Below are 17,291 nucleotides of genomic sequence, written 5' to 3'. Positions count from 1 at the left end.
GTTTAATTTTCAGTGAAGCGAAATTCACAGAGAAAAAATAGAGTGTTTTACTAACTCCAAAAAAAACTAACGAACATCCTGTTAAACATTTAAAAGTTACTTCAGTTAATTTATTTTTTAACTTTTTTAATTTGTTGGAATATTATTAAATACATACTTCCAAACAGATATAATAAAAATGAGCTATTATTTTAAGCTCGTGCTTAAGACTTAAAATATATATACTGTTTTTCTATAAATAGTATCTATAAGTTACTGAAATATTTAAATATCCTCTATAACTTCTTGCTATAAATATTTTTCAATTAGTTTAATGCAAAATACTGGTTGCTTCCCACATAAAACTTCTCGAACATACTTTATATTTCTCAAGCAGTATATTACAAATAACAGGTGATTCCGGCACTGACGGACTGTTTCGTTTAAACACCAATGACACTTTCTGATTATTGGGAAGGATAAGTGCTTATCTCAACTCCTTCTTGAACTTGTGTTATGCTTAAAGCTACTTTCGATTTATAGAGTTTATAGATGGCGTCCACGGGTTCAGGAAGAAGTATAGTCGAAAGTGCTTCACTAACCTTAAGCCTGCAAAGCACCTCCTGATGATCGCGAATCTCAACCTGTTGCTGCCAGTGGCGACCGTGAACAGCGCATGTCTGTTTGCTGAAAGGAAGCTTGAAAGCGCTAACATTTCCCGATTCTGCTCAACAGTAACTTCGCCACTTCCTATAGAGGCGTTCTGTCTTTATTTCTCCTGTTTGGTATTTTTTCAATATATACACTTGTATTATGCTTCTACTTGCATTTTAAATCAAACCAATAGCAATTTCTAAGTAGCTAGCTATTCGAGAGGGGACACTAAGTAAAGAATTCTTCGCCCACTAGTGTCCTTGGGTGGACGCTAATAAGTTGTGCCGAATACTGCAAAAGTGGTTTATTTAACCAAGACTTTGCAGGATAAAGATAAATGAATTTAGGGCTTCCTTGTTGCAATATGTCTATCAAACTAAACGACGTATAACCAGAAAACAAAAGGAATCAAGGAAGAATAATAAAAAGTAACCGATTCATCAGTTCAGCAGGCAGGTAAGATAAACATTTTGATTATTTTTATGATAGTTATATGAAACCTCCAGGTAGTTTAAAACCAGAGATTTTGCATTGAGTTTTGAAATAGAGAAGAGAAAATTGAACATTTTTTATCGAGTACCTTTAAGCAGAGGTTTACCTATGAGATAAGTAAATCAGTTTATTTAATATTCTACTGTTTGGTGCTTTTACTCTTTATTTACTATTTGTAACTATTTTAAGTGTTTTATGCTATTCGTTTAACCACCAATAAAGTAAGTGTGGTTGAAAAATAGGTGCTGAAATTTTAACACTTCGAACGTTAAAACAGCGCTAAAGCTGATGGAAAGTACACAAGAAACAATGTGCAGTTAAATTGTTATAAGTAATAACATAATGATACCATCTGAAGGTTTGTTTAGTTGTTTGTTATTAAGAACAAAGCTAACTAATGGACTTTCTGTGCTCTGCCCATCACAGGTATCGAAACCCGTTTTTTATCATTATATGCCTTCAGGCTTATTGATGAGCCACTGGTAGAGGTGAGAAAATTTATTTGATACCGTTGCTGTTTTTTTCTCATTAATCGAGTCACAAAACAGCTTTCAAACTTAATGTTTTTACATTAAACATTTAGAGAACAGAGCAAAATTCGTTACTTTATAATTAAGCACAAAGCTATATAATGAGCTATTTGTGCTCTGCCCACCATGGGTATCAAAATCCGTTTTCTAGCGTTGTAAGTCCACAGACATACCGCTGTGACACTGGGGTGTGTGTGTGCAAAGATTGTTTTTTCTTTTAAATTCGATAAAGTAATATCTTTTAACTTGTTGAGTTAAATAACTATAATAAAAAATGAGATTTTGATCCGTGACTACATATGTGAAATAATACTAAATATTCCACCAAAGTTTGTATTACATGACTCGTTTTAATTTTTTCATGGCAAAAATTTTTAGTTGTGTTCTTAAGTTGATAAATATATCAACTACTATCTTTTCCCATTTCTTTACGAAATTATCTGAATTCACAATCGTGATGTTATAAAGCTTTTGTGTTATAATTTTCTTTAATAGACTTGTAAGTTGTTTTAAAGACATTTCTCTCAAAAAAAAAGAAAGAAAAAGAAAATCCCACTATCTGGATCACATGTTTGTTGATGTTGTTTGACATTTTAACATATATATTTTTACACATAAAATTTTGTGTAGACATTTATTTTTTACGAATACACAAATAATTTCTAGAAGTAGACACACAACGTCCTTCATATAGTACTATGCAAATATTTAACAGCTCCAGTTCCAACTTCTCGCCTTCGAACATCTGTGTATATTTAACATTAGTGATTGGGTAATTAAAACAGCAAGCATATTGCACGTAGCTTTTTCATTACATATTAGGCTCTTTGTTAATAATTAGTTAAATCTAAGCTTCGCACATGGTTGTCATTAGTGCCTTTTATGGTCCCTTTGAAAGTTGTGACGTGTAAGGTATTTTGTATGGATCGTCTTCAAAACAAATCCTCCAATGACACAGCGGTATTTCTGCGCACTTAGAACGCTAGAAATCGAGCTTCGAAACCCATAGTAAGCAGGGCACGGAGAGCCCTTTGTGTAGTTTCGTGTGCTTAACTACAAACAAAAAACCAATCTTTTAAAAAATAAATTATAAATACAACTTGACACCTTTATAAGTCATTATGCACGTAACTATGAAATTCATCTTTTTAATGCTAAAGCACAAATATAAAGATACATATAAAATAACAAATTGTAGGGTTGTTTGTCAATAAATGCTTCAAGGACTCAGACTGTTTTTTCTGTAGTCGCAAGTGTAAGCAGATGCTTACAGTATTTAATCCGCAGATATCAGATATCGTGGCGAACATATAAATACCTTTACCAATAGTTGTTTACCTTGTTTGTTTTCAACCGAGATATATCTTGCTGTTAGAAACATTTTATGTCCTTCATCCTAACGATGAGTTAGTCATTATACTGTAACAAAAACACATTGTGCACGTGTAAGTTATACACATACATTTAAAACGTTATTCACTCACACATATATATATACGTCATAACCTAGATTGCCCGCATGTTTTGACAGAAATACAACACAATTACCTGATTGGTGGAGTTTTTCTTGTGATAGCGTCTTCGGAACTCAATATTTCGATGTTTTCTTCGTCAAATGTTACGCATACAGCAACACACATTTCGTTTTATCTTCTACAATTTCTTCATTTTGAACACGCACGGCTCGGCTATTTTCTTATCGTATGCAATATTAAAACGTTCATTTGTATTCTTGTTGTGTAGGGTTACCACAAGGCCTTTAAGAAACCGAATACATAATTCGCGAATTTTAATTGTAAACTGGTTAATGTTTAAACTTGGAAGGTTCATTGTTTAGTGTTATAAGTTTATAACATGCGCTTTTTACACATAATGTACAGTCATGTGAAAAAGTTAGGACACCCTATGAAAGCCTGTGCAATTGTGTAACATTTTTGGATATATAGATATTTAATCTCAATTTAAACAATACTGAGAGATTATAGAAATATAACTAAACAATTAAAACTAAAGAAAAGACGTTTCAAGATCTTCTGTAAATGCAATTCTACAAAAATGCATATTCTAACTCAGGAAAAAGTTAGGACATCCTACCCCCTTATAGCTAGTGTTACCTCCTTTGGCTGAAATAACTGCAGTGAGACGCTTCTTGTAGCCATCTACCAGTCTCTGACATCGGTCTGAAGAAAGTTTGCCCCACTCCTTAATGCACAATCCTTTCAGCTGTGAGATGTTTGAGGGGTTTTTTGCATGTACAGCCCATTTCAAGTCACCCCACAGCATCTCAAAGGGAGTAAGATCTCGGCTTTGACTCGGCCATTCCAGGACTCTCCATTTCTTAGTTTTCAGCCAATCCTTGGTGGATTTACTGGTATGTTTTGGGTCATTGTCGTGTTGCAGGGTCCAGTTCCGCTTCGGCTTTAATTTTCGTACAGATGGTCTCACATGATCCTCAAGCACCCTCTGATATAGAGTAGAATTCATGGTGGATTCTATGATTGTGAGCTGTCTAGGTCCTGCTAGAGCAAAGCAGCCCCAAATCATGACACTTCCACCTCCATGCTTCACAGTTGGTATGGGGTTCTTTTCCTGGAATTCTGTATTTGGTTTACGCCAAACATGTCCTCTGTTCTGGTGTCCAAATAATTCAATTTTGGACTCATCTGTCCAAAGAACATTATTCCAGAAGTCCTGGTCTTTGTCTACATTCTCTCTGGCAAACTTCAGTCTGGCCTTGATGTTTCTCTTAGAGAGCAAAGGTTTCTTCCTTGCACACCTCCCATGCAAGTTAAACTTGTGCAGTCTCTTTCTGATTGTAGAGGCATGCACTTTCACATTAACAGTAGCCAGAGCCTGCTGTAGGTCCCGTGATGACATGTTAAGGTGTTTGGAAACCTCTTTTAGCATCTTGCGGTCTGCTCTCGAGGTGAATTTGCTTGGACGACCAGACCTGGGCATGTTGGCAGTTGTTTTGAGAGCCCCCCACTTGTTGACTATTTTCCGGACAGTGGAATGGCTGATTTCAAAATATTTTGGGATCTTTTTAAATCCCTTACCAGACTCATAAACTGCTACAATTGTCTTTCTGAAGGCCTCAGACAGCTCATTTGCTCTCACCATGGTGCTCACTCTCACTTCAACAGTCAGGAGCACACCAAACTAAATGTCTGAGGTTTAAATAGGGCAAGCCTCATTCAAAATGCTGAGTAATGATCTTCTAATCATGTGCATCTAGTGTGATACCCCTGTGTGTGAGTTGAGCCATTTTAAGTGGAAATAAATGTGGGGGTGTCCTAACTTTTTCCTCAGTTAAAATATGCATTTTTTTAGAATTACATTTACAGAAGATCTTGAAAAGTATTTTCTTCAGTTTTAATTATTTAGTTATATTCCTGTAATCTCTCAGTATTGTTAAAGTTGAGATTAAATATCTCTATATCCAAAAATGTTAGAAAAATACACTAGCTTTCATAGGGTGTCCTAACTTTTTCACATGACTGTATTTGTTTATCCTGTACTAAAATCTGCTAATACAGTATTTGGAAAAAAATAAGACATATTATTTGTAGTTTTTGTTGGTTTTTTGTTAAGCACAAAGCTACACAATTAGCTATAAGTGCTGTGCCCAGCACTGGTATCGAAACCATATTTGGTGTGTTACAAGCTAACTTATTGCTGAGCCACTGGAGGAATTATTTGTAGTTTAACAACGATATGTTTCTATTGAGTTAGTCTGATATTTTAGCTTGTGTGACCATATAATTAAGTATTTCAGCTAGGTGCTTGTCCACCGTTTATAAATTAAACTTGTTTAAATAGTTATTTACGTAGCAAAATACGAAGCTTTTATGATGAAAGCTTATAAAAATTCCTCCAGTTTCAGTCAGCGCAAGAAAAAACAAACAATTGTGTATAGTGTGAATTTTTTAATTATATAAATCAGTTATAAGAAGTCTCACATTGAACACAGTCGTCCTTAAGGCTTTTAAACTAATGAAACACTGATGTACGCAAGATATACTATATTAAAAATCTAATAGCTGCTGAAGAAATTAAATTTTGCGAGAAACAGAATATTTCAGAATGTAAAGATAAATGTGATATGCGTATTGAATAACAATATTTTTTACCACCGTTAAATTTCTTTAGGAATATGCATCAGTAGTACGTTTTGCAGTTTTAATAGTTCTGTGTTAAACATTTATTAGAAGTACTCCTCAGAGACAGCATATTAAATATATTCCATTACGAATGGATTAGGAACAACACCACACTGTCTATTGTTTAGTGAGAACATCACATTGTATTCGTATGACACATCATACTCAAGCTATTTCAAAAGAAATGTACACAAGTCTTAGTCCAGTATTTGACTATATTACAACAAATTTCAGTAGGAGTTATCCGGAAACTGAAATACGTTATTACATGTAAGTATTAAAATGTTTTAGTTAAAGTCAAAGGTTAGTTAAACTACAATCGTCAGTGACATACCTGAACTTTTCAAAGCTGTGATGTTACCCAAAAACATCTGGATTTCTTTTAAGGTTTTGCGTCATTGTTTTGAAATGTATACGTTTTAAAGGCTTATTAAACCCAAATACCATTTTGATGAAAGAAAGATTTTTAAGCATTATGAATCTCTTTTATCGCCTACATGAAGTAATATTTATTTTCAATGCATCAGAACTGTCATGGACTTCACTTTATTGCTATCTGCTTAGTTGAAAAAAACTACGTTGTTAAATGTAGTTCAGTTTAATGTTTATCTATTTAATTGTGTGTCTGTAAATGTTCAGGCTCTCTCACGATATTTACAAGCAAGAAAGACACTTCCCTTAGTAAAAATATCTTAATTTGCACGTAGTTCGTTTGCCGCTTTTCACACACATAGCTAATCAAACAGAATTAAATATCTTCCTTTTTCACAAGTCACACAAATGCAAATTTGTAAATTTCCAGTGTTTTCTTTGTCAAAATCATGTAACATATAATATTTAGGATTAAGGGCTACTAGAAAAAAAACATCAGTCGTTTCTCTAGTTTTAAAAAAATTCCCCGGTGGGAATACACCGCAATGTAGGTCCTACCTCTGCAGTCATCTTCAAAACCTAGGGTACATTTTATATCCCACATTATAGCTTGTACCTTGAGAGTTTAATGTATTCTTGTTTCGGTTTGTTTTTAAGTTATAACAAACTAATATACACACACACTCATATATATATATATATAATTCTATTATATATTATTATTTACTGTTTGTGTGCTTGTGATTTGCTTCGTTTTGGCACACTGTTTAGCATATTATGCCAATTAAACATTTCACAATATAAACGGTTCTAAAATCTCTGATATTTCATCAAAGCTTGCCTTATTTTATCTGAACAGCTATTGTAGAATTGCTTTGAGTCGTTTAAAACTTGGTTGATGATAGATCCAGTAAACCAATTTGTGTGATATATTAACTCTGTCTTCCGTGAATGGGCATCAGTTTTAGTTAGTTCAACTGTGAGAATAATGATTGTTTGACGGGTCACATATAATCAGTGACATAAATTTCCTTCCACTTATATTTTTGTTTTGAAGTTAAGCACAAAAATACATAATGGGCTATCTGTGATCTACCCGCCAATGGTATCAAAATCTGATTTTTAGCGTTGTAAGCCTGCAGCCTTACTGCTGTGCCACTTGCCTTAATTAATCATCGACTTTATGTTTGTTCTGTTCTTTTATAGTGCAGAATTGAAGGTGAAATTAATTAGAAACATTGTAATCAGTTATATAGATTTTCTGTCATTCAGTGCACCATTATTGACGTTGCAGCTGTAGAATATCTCCATGCTATTAAAGCTTTTAATGTTTATTGAAACCTTTTTTTGATAAGTTTTAAGCAGTATCTAGGAAGAATAGTGAATTTATAACATTTAAGCTTGATCATATTTGTTTCGCGCCAAAATACTTTCTGGACTGAAACTAACTCATCCAAGCGAGATTCCGTGTTAGATGCAATGTAACTATGTCTCACTATATTCAACGTGAAGTATATTCGTAATCTGCTGAATTCAGTGTTGGATGTATTATAACTATGGTCCATCAAATTAAACAAACAGTATAACTAAGCCTCCGTATGACGAGAAAACCCACTTGTAGAGAAAATTATATATGTAAAAACGGCTGATATGGGAAGAGAAAGCACTATGTAGAGGAGCTAACAACGTTTCGACCTTCTTCGGTCATTGTCAAGTTCACTAAAAATGAAAAAGCCAACATAATTTCAAAAACACTTTATTCCTACCTACGCAAGACTGACTCACGTACACCACAAATGTACGACATCCCCAAACCTAATAAACCAGATTGTCCACTATGACCAATAATGTTCACATATGAATCATGTAATTACAATCTTAGTAAATATATAGCATGGGCATTCTTCAAATATGTAACATCAGCCAGCTCATTCATCAAAGACTCTTTTAATTTCAAAGCAAAGTCTTGACGCTGTTGTATTCCTCTTTGAGATGCACCAAATGAGCCAGAGTAAGGGACGGATACTTATTCCCGTTATGGAGCAGCACAGCTTTGAGGTTTCTGGATGAGCTATCAATGAAGAGGCTCCATTCGTTCGAATTACATGCAATTCCAATCGCCTCGTACAGAACGGATACATTGTGGCAAAAGCAGAACTCCATCTTGACGAGTGAAGAAGCTTGAAAAATGTCTGTGACGCTTCCTCTGACTTGTGATTTGCACACTTTCATCCAACTCCTTGAGCCTACATCTCAAAAGCTCGGCATTCGACTTTGTTAGATCAAGACCTCTGATCACGTCATGGAGGTCTCTTTGGTTGGGGTACTATGGGTTTCTCTCACTAGCTGCACGTCTGAAATTGTAATCTTGATCTTCAACGTCTACCTCCTCTTCTGATTTGCTGCCTTCTTCTTAGAATGGCTGCTTTCTGTCTATCTGAGTGGGTACAGGGAGCTCAGGGCAGTATGACACTGGGGTGATCGATGATGGAAGGTCCGGATACATTATAGCAGATGCATTATTGCCAGTTTGACGTTTAGAAGGGTCCACCATGCAGAAGTAGCAATTGTTTGAGTGGTCAGTGGTTTCACGCCAAATTCTTGGAATAGCAAACTTCAAGGCTCTCTTTTCCCCTCTGTACCATCCTGCAAAATAGCAAAATAAAATTTTTATTATGAAGAATGAATTTATTTCATCCACAACTAATGTGTAGGTGGTTCATGCAAAATATTCTATATGTGATATTTTTCTACACTATTGTAAATTCAAAAAAATAATTAAAAGATATGTAAAAATTAAAAAGGTCGAAAATTTGTATAATACAAAATCTTACTATTCAACAAGCAAAAACTTTCTTTCTTACCTTCTAGAGTTTTTTTGCAGTGCTTGCAGGTAAATTTAGGTGCCCAGGGTTTGTTTTGATCCCCAACAGGCATGCCGAAATATGTCTTGTAGGCTTCACACATTTTAGCAGATGCTGTCACAGAGTACTTTTCACACTTGTCTTGAAAAAATTGGCCACACACATAGCAGAATGCGTCTGGAGAATGTTTGCAGCTTCTTGATGCCATCTCTGATAAAATCAGATAGGTGTATGTGCTTACTTAGGCAGCTAAAACTAAAGTGAAGTGGTAAGTGTTGAGCCCGTGAATGTATATTGTTATGGAAAGTTCTAGATAATTCTCGTAAGTCCTACAACATTCTAGAAAATTCCAGAAAGTTTTTGAAAATTCTTGTAAGTTCGAGAAAATTCTCTATCAGTTACTCAAGTCTACCTGGAATGTTCTGGAAAATGGGTAAATTTGAAAATTTTATTGTCCAGTCACAAAAGCAAAATTTGAAGAGAAAAATGGGTCTTTTCAATTTACTTGAGGCATAAGTAGTTGGGAAATAACACTTTCTGCCCAGGAACAAAAAAAAGTAAAAGTTTTGTTACGTAGTTAATGGACGGTCTTTTAGCTCCTCAGCTCATTTATCTGTCTTTATACAAAGCTATCCTGGTGTCGCTGTCGATGCTATTCAGAAAGCTCATGAGTGAAAGCAAATAAGATAATGTAACACAATGCCTTTCAAAATTTTACCCCTAGTACGGTTATTCCGGGTGATCTGATAAATGGTTAATTATTATTTTCTGTGTATTCTCTCCATAGCTATAAGCGATGTTCTATTAGCTGAAATTTTATATTGCTTAGTATTATTTATTAAAGTAAGTATAAATATATTAAGTACAAATCAGTACTTACTGAGCTTGTTTGTTTGTTTTTGAATTTCGCACAAAGCTATCTGTGCTAACCGTCCCTAATTTAGCAGTGTAAGACTAGAGGGAAGGCAGTTAGTCATCACCACCCACCGCCAACTCATGGGCTACTCTTTTACCAACGAATAGTGAGATTGACCGTCACATTATAACGCCCCCACGGCTGAAAGGCGCTACGGTGATTCGAACCCGCGACCCTCAGATTACGAGTCGCACGTCTTAACACGCTTGGCCATGCCGGGCATCCTTACTGAGCTCTCACACAAGCAGCTAAGAACTGACACTTTAGGGGAGAGATATAAGGAGATACTCAATCAGCCAGGATATTAATACCTTTATGTTATAAGGTAATACTCTATCAGTCAGGATGTGAATACTTTTAAGTTATAAGTACATACTTTATTAGTCACGGTGTAAATACACTTACGTTTCAAGAACATACTCTACCAGTCAGAGTGTGAATAGCCTTATTTATAAGGACATACTGTATCAGTCAGGGTGTGAATACACTTACGTTATAAGATGTGGATGGATTCGAGCGTCAATCACTTACTGAGGATCCTAAAGGTGTATGCAACACTTGGTGACAATCAGTCAGACATTCGCTAGTTATAAGCAGAATACACACATACATACTTTCTGGAAACAGTGATTTAGTTTAAATTTAAGTTGATAGCTGTCTAGTTGGAACATTTATTAGGCCCTGCGTGGCCAGGGGGTTAAGGCACTGAACTCGTAATCGGAGGATCGCGGGTTCGAATCTCCATTACACGAAACATGCTTGCCCTTTTAGCCGTGGGGGCGTTATAATGTGACGGTCAATCCCTCTATTCGTTGATAAAAAAGTAGTTCGAGAGTTAACCCGACATGTGAGTTAAGGTGTTCCAGTCGTAATCTGATGGTAGCGAATTCGAACCCCCGTCGTACCAAACATACTCGCCCTTTCAGTTGTGGTAGTGTTATAGAGTAGCCCAAGAGTTGGCGATGGGTGGTGATAACTAGCTGCCTTTCATCTAGTCTTACACTGCTAAATTAGGGACGGCTAGCGCAGATAGCCTTTGAGTAGCTGTGCACGAAATTCAAAACAAACCATATTTATTATTTTAAACTAGAAACGTGTAACTCTGGTTGTATTTTACCTTATCAAGGTGTTATTCGTTCTGAAAATAATTATCAGCATGCATATAACTATTCGATTATTGTCAAAAATAGATGTCAAATTATACTTTTTTTTCAAACTGCGTTCAGTAAATTTTTCTTATTTCGCGTTTTATAGAAGTAAATAAATATTTTAATATTTAATAGTTTATTCAAAAGATTTTACGCAGCTATACTATTCCACTTATTTTCAAATATTTATATCGTATATAATTACCCACCATAGGTATCGAAACCCGAGTGTTTAGTATCGTTAGTTTGAGAATTATTCCTGAGCCACTAGGGGAGGTTACTTTTGGAATTATTCGACTTGTATGCTGAAAATCCACGATGAATATTTATTAAAACGAATTGTTATAGATAAAAAAAAAGTTGACGTCAACAGACTATTGTTTTTTCTTCTAAGTAGTTAAATTATCTCTCAAACCATCAATGAAAAATAAATATACTATCTTTTAAATCTTGTCGCAACATATATATAATTTGTAACAGTTCCGTGAGATGTCACTAATTCTTATGTACCTCAGAACAGCGGGTATGGGTATTAACACTTTTATTGATAAGCAGAGGACAACGTTGTTTTCTGCTCATCAGTAAAAGTGTTAATATCCATACCAGCCGTTCTAAGATACATTTGTATTTCAAGTGGATTTCTCGGTCACTAATTCTGACCAGCGGTATGTTTATGATTTACAACGCTAAAATCAGCGGTTTGATTCCCCTCGGTGAGCTCAGCAAATAGCCCGATATGGCTTTGCTATAAAAAACACATACTAATTCTAGTTTAGGAGTGTCTGTTAACAACACCACGAATCAGAGATATTAAAATATAAAATATATTCAACCTAACAGAAAGATGTACAGATAAAACAAAAGTATCTAGAAGTGGACACAGTGCTTTTCAGGTTTTATTTGAACTTTTTTGTGGTCTCTGTCATATGTGGCAACAGTTTGGAAATCGTTGTGCACGACAGCTGAACACGACATGTTCAGGTGCAGCTCTATCTAGAGTTTCTCTCTCTACTTCCGTGGTGGCTTTTGTCAAGCGTGTGACAACAGTTTAGTGATTGTTCTGACAAATGTGTTGTACTTGACCATAACACTTTCTAGGTGTTTCAATATGGATGGAATGACAACCTATACAGTGGACGTAATTGTCTATACATTATTGAAAGCAGTGCTCAAACTTATGTGTGGTTTTAGGCTCAAGTACACACAGAGAGACGAGACGCACTGTCGTTTTATGCATTTCCCTTGGTACCTCACAATCTCTTATTAAACGGTACTGTAGAATACTGCCATGTTTGTGGTGACCATGTGAAAATATATATTACAGGTAGTTTTCGATTTACGCGATAGTTACTTTCCAGGAATTGGTCGTGCAAATCAAACACTATTCCCTATTTCCTGTAAAGTATATGCGATACATGTAATCCCAGTGAGAATGACATTTGTCAAGCCTTAATATGACGCAGGAGTGCAGCCTATGCTCCCGTAGTCAACATAATATATCTACAGAAAACATCAACTCCAGTGCAAAGCATGACTTTAATGACTTTGTCGTATGATTAAACGAATCCTGCGACCATATCTCTTCGCTGCACACCGTAATGTTTTTGTCATTGTAACGTCACTTCAACCATCGTGCATCGCGTTATCGCGAATGTTATCATAATAAACCGTCTGCATCTTTCAAGCTCACGGTGAGTAAATGCTTCTATTTGTACCGTTACGATACACAAATCGCTCGAATATTGCGTTCATCCGAATTCGCAAGCAAGAAAATCGAGAAATGGTGTTATTCCATAGATTGCATTAATCCAAAAACGCGATTCAGGACGCTTGGGGTTCAAATCACGTGAAATATGACATCTTTGGTGTTCTACAGTGATTGCTGGCAGCGGAAAAAATCGCTCTAGTTTCTATTCTGACTAGCTTTATCGTCTTGCGTTGGTCTGCCCAATTCCAGGGAAAAGCAATGGCTGCAATTTTCGACGGGAAAATATCGCGCATACCGACTCGTTTCTGTCTGCTTTCACTTTCACATGGAATACATCCGAAGAATAATTGCCAAATATTTCAATGACGAGATTAAACCTGATGGGAATAATGCTTATTACCACCTTTCAATTATCGTCACCATCTAGGAAAATATGAAAATACACTGTCCCATAATTTATCTACACTTTGGAATTCATAGAACTCATTTTGGAGGTCGGGCATGGCCGGGTAGTTAGGGAACTAGATTCGCAATTTGATGGTCACGAGTTCGAATCCCCATTACACCAAACTTTCAGTCGTGGTGGTGTTATGAAGTAACGGCCAATCCAACTATTCGTTTGTAAAAGAGTAGCTAAAGAGTTGGCGGTGGGTGGTGATGACGATGACAAACAGTTTTTCGCTGCTAAATTAAGAGTGGTTAGCGCATATGATCCTTGTGTAATACTGTGTGAAATTCGAAACAATCTTAGACCACTTTGTGGGACGAGTTTAACTTCTTTACCCACTAGTCATCGTGGAGAAGCTGGAAAACGTTTCGTGAGGGAAGGGGAGGACGTCCAGTGAACATTAATTTTCTATGAATGAAGTTCACTCTTCATATCCATAAACTTTGACGGCGAAGACTCGTACTCAGAGTTTGGTATGTTAAAATTTGTTTAAAAAACAGTTTCTCCCTCATTTATAATTTACAAAATGTGTACTTAACATGTGTTGATTACCATATTTTATTCTTAGCATAATATTTATTGTCCAGACGTCTACTTACTATCATTTATTTTGTGGGAAATAAACGGAACTCATTAGCATTTATGTAGAGTTATATCTCTAAATATTTATGGATGTTTTAAAACTTGATATGCGAAAATTACAAAATATTGTTTGTAGTTAAGCACAAAGCTACACAATGGACTATCTGTGCTCTGCCTACCAAGGGTATCGAAAACGATTTCTAATGTTGTAAGTCCACAGACTTACTGGCCTCAGCAGTGGATTATGAGATATTATCAACATTGAAGAAAAACTTCTGAAGGTAAAGAAACTTTGTTCTAAACTGATTTACTTCTACCAAAATTAGTTTGAAAGCAAAAGAATAACCAAGTGGTTATCATGCTTTTATGTAAACAATCTCAATAAACGTTGAAAAATGAAACTTTTAAAAAAGTAGCAACGGAAAGTTTAAGTTATAGCATTCCCATAACATAACGTTAGGACCTAAATATACAAGAAGATATGAAGCAACTACAAGTGCCTCATGTTTCACATGGATATCATAAATACACTTTTATCGGAAATCAAAAAGGAAAATATTAATCAGTGTTTCGTGCTGTGAATTACTCGACGACAATGTAATCAAAATACGACCCCGATCAAAATGCATACTTTGTTAAAAATACCTATATGAACAAATTATTATAAGATAATTTGTTTTACATATCACTAATATGAAGTACCATAAACTGTGTAGTATCTTAAGTAAAAAGATTTTGAAATTACATTTTCATTCTTGGTACCATATTAAAGTTTTTGTCTTTTGTAGTAGTTTTACGATAGAAATTTTCAGTATGATAAATTAAAAATCTTATAACAACCTTTATGCGTTTAAAATACAGGTAATTTGTACAGGTTTCGTTTAATTTCTAAAGTATATAAATGTCGTTCAGTGCTTTGCACAAGAAATTCTAAAGATCCATTATGCAAAAAATGTGTTCGGTATCCCACGTGTTTACATGTCAATTAGGGTATTTTCGTCAGAAACTACGTCAGGAATTCTTAGTCAAATATCATCGCAAGCTCAAACTTTTAACGTCATATCGAAAACAGAGCTATTGTGTACTTGTTGCACGTAACAAAAACGTTTTTGAATAGCAGTTTTTTGTGGTCTGATTATATAATTTAACTTTTAAGGAATATCAAAATTTTAATTATTAAAAATAAATAAAGAAACCCTTAAAAATCAACGAGCGTTATAATTTCACCGTATTTTCGCCTATACGTTTTTTTTTGTCGCGGCATATTAGCTCATGGAATGCTTACGAGTTTGTTTTTGTTTTTTCAAGTATAAACTTTTAGCTCATATCTTCGTCATCTCTTGAGTGATTTGAGATCTAATTACAGTTTTGGACTCAGGAAATCAAACTCCTTTGACTGGTGTATTTGAATACGCCCAAGCTCTTATAAATTAATTTACCTCTAATTCTGCATAAATAATTTTAATTTGAGGGTAAGCTGGTAGAGGTCCTGACGAGTAATAAAATGGAATCAGGTATACGCACGCTCACGCTTGGTATTGCTGGCACATAAAAATACAGCTAATAAAAAGGGGGGAAAAGATCTCCTACATTAATTTACTGTAATGTTGCTTAAAATAATTTCAAGTGATACGGTTATTGAGCTTGTCCTCTTGTTTTTTTGACAGAAAACACAAAGCCTTACATCTTTTCGGTGACGACTCAGATGCTTGAGATTTCTGTATAGTTTAACCACAATGAGACATATTACTGATTTATTCTAAACTGTTACTACCAAGTTGCTTAACAGTTGTTTCGATCAAACCTTAATCTTGAAGAATTTTATTTAGGGTATCATTAACTCTGAACATTTAATAGAAATGAGAAGCTGTTTATATGGAAGCTACTCATTTGTAAGTCATAATGAAGATTAAAACTGCTACTTATATAGCCACTTGCGACGAGGATGTCATTCATATGAATATAATAACATGTAAACATGAAAACTCTATGCCAAAATCCTAAACATATGACGTCCCTATAAGTTATGAATAAAATTCTGTCATTGGATCCTTTTTACTGGTATTCTGTAAAATTTGACACCTACACCCAAATGATGCTACTTAGTGTTATTTATCCATGTGCAGAGTTCAAAGACTTTCGTTAAATCAAGCTCACATGGTTAATGGAAGATTGCTTTGATTTATTTAGCTCCAAACAACACGTATTGATCATCTTGGGAAATGTTAACTAGTTCTGAGAGATTACTGAACAATGTTAAAACATATTTTATTTTTATTTTGTCTTCGCATTTTCCACTAATGATGTTATCCATTTGTGTATAAGACAAATAATTGGACTAAATTTTGTCTGAAAAGTCAAAAATAATTTTGCGTGTAAAAGATTGTACAAAAGAAAAGTCGATACATTAATTATACGAACGCTAACACTCTAAAGACTTCACAACTTTGATAGTGAGGTGCACACACGTACACATCTACATATTATACATATATATATGTATTATACATATATATATACTGCTAGAAGTAAAATATTTAATTCTTGTCAAATTATTTAAATAAACACCTTTAGTGTTTCATAACTGTCGTGAAGTTAGGTTTTTAGATTACTGTCTTGTTAGTTTTCCATTTTAAACCTTTAAAAACGAAGATGGCGTTTTTATAAAAAAAATAATTGAGGTAACGTTTTAAGACTATTTTAAAACATTGTTAAAGAATAGAAGGCCTGATTTTAACGAATTTCCTTTTGCTATTAAGCACAAAACTACACAATGGGCAGAGGATATCGAAACCAAATCTTTAGCGTTATAACCTAGCAGTGTCAACAAATTTTTGTATAAATTCGAAAGGTAATTGTAAGCTTTCGTGTGGACAGGAATGTAACAGACTGTATTGTTTTGACGCGATCTTAGTGCTTAAACTTTAGTTCCTAGTAGTTTTAAATTTTATTAACTTTATTTTTACCTATAGATTGTAAAATATCATTTTTAAGTTTGATATTTCATTTTGAAAGTTTTTCATTTTACGTTTTTTCAGATATACCTAATGAGTAAACACTTACGTCACGAAAACGGGTGTGAATAATAAAATATTTCATTAGAACATTTCGAATAAAACTGAGTTCATACCAGAACTTTCTGTCTTTGTTATGTTAAACACTTCATTGGGCTGACTTAAAATGTATCATTTTTCTACATATCTCTCTGGTAACTATCTAATTACGTATTGTGATAATGTTTTTTTTTTCGTTTATTTTATTACAGGTTGATGGCACGATCTGTGAAGGAAAGGGGTGGCTGTATATAATGCAAAAATAAATTAATGAACTATAATTAATCACTGTATTCGTTAAAACATGGCAAATATTTTAGAGTATTTTGAAGTTAAATCTTTTTTTTATTTTTTGTACTATAGCAGCTTTGAATTGCACGTTTGT

The 17,291-nt window shown here is 34.5% G+C and overlaps 1 protein-coding gene across 3 annotated transcripts in view; it reads left to right on the top strand.

The window, feature by feature from the left end:
* The first annotated feature begins 277 nt into the window (after positions 1-277).
* LOC143222864 (synaptotagmin-7-like) overlaps positions 278-17,291 on the top strand; it is a 79,843-nt gene continuing 62,829 nt past the window's right edge. Inside the window, exon 1 of one of the 3 annotated variants that reach the window (XM_076449972.1) lies at positions 278-1,089. The gene's annotated coding sequence lies outside the window, so the exon portion shown is untranslated. The remainder of the gene's footprint in view (positions 1,090-17,291) is intronic. The other 2 variants (XM_076449982.1, XM_076449989.1) reach the window with 2 other exon arrangements.

Source organism: Tachypleus tridentatus, chromosome 1, assembly GCF_004210375.1.
Source record: "Tachypleus tridentatus isolate NWPU-2018 chromosome 1, ASM421037v1, whole genome shotgun sequence".
Lineage (NCBI taxonomy): Eukaryota > Metazoa > Arthropoda > Merostomata > Xiphosura > Limulidae > Tachypleus > Tachypleus tridentatus.
This window is presented reverse-complemented; position numbering and strand designations above follow the sequence as displayed.